This window comes from Papio anubis, chromosome 4 (assembly GCF_008728515.1).
Source record: "Papio anubis isolate 15944 chromosome 4, Panubis1.0, whole genome shotgun sequence".
Classification (NCBI taxonomy): Eukaryota; Metazoa; Chordata; class Mammalia; order Primates; family Cercopithecidae; genus Papio; species Papio anubis.
In genome coordinates this window covers 105,346,818-105,351,189 of record NC_044979.1, presented here as the reverse complement: position 1 = coordinate 105,351,189, position 4,372 = coordinate 105,346,818, and positions in this window count along the sequence as shown.

Sequence of the window (4,372 nt, the reverse complement as noted above, 5' to 3'; positions counted from 1 at the left end):
AGTGTCTACTGTTCCGATCTTTATGTCCATGTGTACCCAATGTTTAGCTCCTACTTATAAGTGAGAACATGTGGCATTTGGTTTTCTGTTTCTGCACTCATTCGCTTAGGATAATGGCTTCCAGCTGCATCCATGTTGCTGCAAAGGACATGATTTCATTCTTTTTTATGGCTGCATAGTATTCATATATATATAAAATATGTATATATATATTATATATGTATGCCACATTTTCTTTATCCAATCCATCATTGATAGGCACCTAGGTTGATACCACGTATGCTATTGTAAATAGTGTTATAATGAACACATGAGTGCATGTGTCTTTTTGTTAGAATGCTTTATTTTCTTTGGGAATATACCTAGTTATGAGTTTGCTGGATCAAATGGTAGTTCTATTTTTAGTTCTTGAAGAAATCTCCAAACTGCTCTCCATAGTGACTGAGCGAATTTATTTTCCCACCAACAGTGTATAAACATCCCCCTTTCTCTGCAGCCTTGCCAGCATCTGTTGTTTTTTGACTTTTTAGTAATAGCCATTCCAACTGGTATGAGATGGTATCTCATCGTGGTTTTGATTTGCATTTCTCTGATGATTAGTGATGAGGAACATTTTTTCATATGTTTGTTGGCTCCTTGTATGTCTTCCTTTGAGAAATGTCTATTCCTGTCCTTTAGCTTCTTTTTAATGGGGTTGTTTTTTGCTTGTTGGTTTATTTAAGTTCCTTATAGATTCTGGATAGTAAATCTTTGTCAGATGCATAGTTTGTGAAATTTTCTCCCATCCTATAGGTTGTCTGTTTACTCTGTTGATAGTTTCTTTTGCTGTGCAGAATCTCTTTAATTTAACCAGGTCTCTCACTTGTCAAATTTGGTTTTATTGTAATTGCTTTTGAGGACTTAGCCATAAATTATTTGCCATGAATGATGTCCAAAATGGTATTTCCTAGGTATTCTTCTAGAACTTTTATAGTTTTTGGTCTTATATTTAAGTCTTTTATCTATCTTGAGTTTATTTTTGTATATGGTGTTAGCTAGGGGTCCAGTTTCATACTTCTACATATGGATATAAGTCAGTTATCCCATGACCATTTATTATAGAGGAAGTCCTTTCCCCATTTCTTATTTTTGTTAAGTTTGTTGAAGATCAGTTGGTTGTAGATATTTGACTTTATTTCTGGGTTCTCTATTCTGTTCCATTGGTTTATGTGTCTGGTTTTGTACCAGTACCATGCTGTTTTGGTTACTGTAGCCTTGCAGTATAGTTAGAAGTCAGGTAGCATGATGGTTCCAACTCTGCTCTTTTTGCTTAGAATTGCTTTAGCTGTTTGGGCTCATTTTTGGTTCCATATAAATTTCATAATATTTTTTAAAAATTCTGTGGAAAATGGCATTGGTAAAGTTTGATAGGAATAGTGTTAAATCTGTAGATTCCTTTGGCAGTATGGATATTTTAAAAATACTGATTCTTCCAATCATATGAGCATGGAATGTTTTTCCATTTGTTTGTGTCATCTATGATTTATTTGACAACGTTTTGTAGTTCTCCCTGTAGAGATCTTTCACCACCTTGGTTAAATGTATTCCTGGGTTATTTTATTCTATTTTCTTGTGGCTATGGTAAATAGGATTTTGTTATTGACTTGGCTCTCAACTTGAATGTTTTTGGTATCTAGAAATGCTACTGATTTTTGTACAATGATTTTGTGTCTTGAAATTATAAACTTTCTTCTTAACACTGCTTTTGCTGCTTCCCAGAGATTTGGGTGTGTTGAGTCTGTTTTCATTTATTTCAAATAATTTTTAAAATTTCTGCCTTAATTTCATTGTTTACCCAAAAGTCATTCAGGAGCAAGTTGTGTAGAACCCATGTAATTGTGTGGTTTGAGAGATTCTCTTGGTATTCATATTTGTATTTCATTGTGGTCTGAGAATATTTTTGCTATGATTTTTATTTTTTAAAATTTATTGAGATTTGTTTTATGACTGAGCATGTGGCCAATCTTGTTCCATGGATGAGTGGAACATGGTCAACTGAGCATGGTTGAGTATGTTCTATGTACAGATGAAAATGTATATTCTGTGGTCGTTGGATGGAGTATTCTGTAGATGTATTTTAGGTCCAGTTGGTCATGTTTTAAGTTTAAGATCAGAATTTCTTTGTTCATTTTCTGCCTTGATCTGTTTTAATGCTGTTAGTGGAGTGTTGAATTTCCCCACTGTTGTGTGACTGTCTAAGATGTTTTGTAGGTCTAGAAGTACTTGTTCTATGAATCTGGGTGCTCCCATGTTGGGTGTGCATATATTTAGGATAGTTTTGTCTTCTTGTTGAATTGAGCCCTTTATCATTATGTAATGGCTTTTTTGTTCTTTTTTACTGTTGTTAAAGTCTGATAGAAGAATAGCAACCGCTGCTCTTAATTGTTTTCTGTTTATGTGATAAATCTTTCCCCATTCCTTTACTTTGAGCCTATGGATGTCATTACAAGTAAGGTGGGTCTCTTGCAGACAACAGAAGGTTGGGTTTTGGTTTTATATCCAACTTGCCACCCTATGCCTTTTGAATGGAGCATTTAGACCATTTACATTAAAGAATAATATTGATATGTGAGATTTGGATCCTGTTTTGGTGTTATTTGCTGGTTGCTTTGTAGTCTCAATTGTATACTTGCTTTATGGAGTCTGTGGGCTATGTACTTACGTGTGTTTTTAGGGTGGCAGGTATTGTTCTTTCCTTTCCAGGTTTAGAACTCTCTTAAAGATATCTTGTAAAGCTTGTATAGTGGTAATGAATTACCTTAGCAGTTGCTTGTTTGGAAAGGATTTTATTTTTCCTTTGCTTATGAAGCTTAGGTTGGCAGAAAATGAAATCCTTCATTGGAATTTCTTTTCTTTAAGGATGCTCAACATAGGCCCCCAATCTCTTCTGGTTTGTATGTTTTCTGTTGAGAAGCCCACTGTTAGCCTGATAGGGTTCCCTTAGTGATATGATCCTTTTCTCTAAATGCCTTTAAGATTTTTTTCTTTTACGTTGACCTTGGAAAGTCTGATGATTATGTGTCTTGGGAATGGTCACCTTATATAGTTTCTTGTAGGGATTCTCTGAATATCTTGATATTGCATGGTGACCTCTCTATTGTGGTTGGGAAAATTTTCATGGGTTATTTCCCCAAATATGTTTTCCAAGTTGCTTACTCTCTCTCCTTCTCTCTTAGGAAGGTTATTAAATTATATGTTTGGTCTCTTTACATAATCCCATATTTGTTGGAGGCTTTGTTCTTTTTTTAAAAAAATTTTTTTTTCTTTATTTTTGTCTGACTGGGTTGACTCAAAGGACCAGTCTCTGAGCTTTGAAATTCTTTCTTCAGCTTGATCTAGTCTGTTGTTAAGGCATCCAACTGTATTTTGAAATTCCTATAGTGGATTTTTCAATTCTAGATGTTCAATTTGATTCTTTCTTAAAATGGTTATGTAATCTTTAAAATCTTGGATCATTTTCCTGGCTTGTTTGAATTGGATTTTAACTTTCTCTTGAATGTTGTTGAACTACCTTGCCATTCCGACTCTGAATTCTATGTCTGTCACTTCAGACATTTCAATTTGATTAGGATCCATTGTGGGGGGCTAGTGCAGTCCTTTAGAGGTAAGAAAACACTGACTTTTTGAATTGCTGGAGTTCTGGTGCTGATTCTTTCTCATCTGAGGGCTAGTGTTTATTTTTCTTTTTGAAATTGCTGTCACTTGGATAAAGCTTTTTGTTTTTATATATTTTTCCCTTGAGGGTTTGACTATGGTGTATGTTGTGTATAGCAATTGGCTTCATTTCTTGGTTGTTTCAGAGGACCAAGGCTTTGTAGAGGACCTTTGTGTCAGAGGACCAGAGTTTTGAAAGAGTTTCATGGCTGCTGCATGCTGAAGATGTTTTTGTTTGGTGGTGTAATGCAGGCTACGATGCAGTAGATGGCGCTTAAGAGTAAGGGCCAGAAGATAGGCCCTTACTGAGCTGCAGGCCTCTTGTATTTTAGTGTATATGCAGCAGTGTTCTGGGGAGAGGTGAAGGAGGTGGCAAGAGATGACTCCATCACCAAGTCTGTTCCTGGGCCTTGATGGAACCCTCTTCAGTTACTGGATCCGAGCTTGTATTTCCTTAACCTCAAGGGAGCTTTGGCAGGCTGTGTTCCCTCTTCCCATAGGAGCAGTCCAAGTCAAAAGTTAGGTCACCCGGAGACCTACAACTCCCTGGGGACCTGCTGGTCCTCTGGACTTGTCAGAGTCAGAGTTGGTTGTGGTGTATGTCTGTGGGTGGACTGGTGATGCAGTGGGTCAGGAGTGGAGGATCCCCAGGCAAGATGGTGGTACCGTGGGCGTGTAA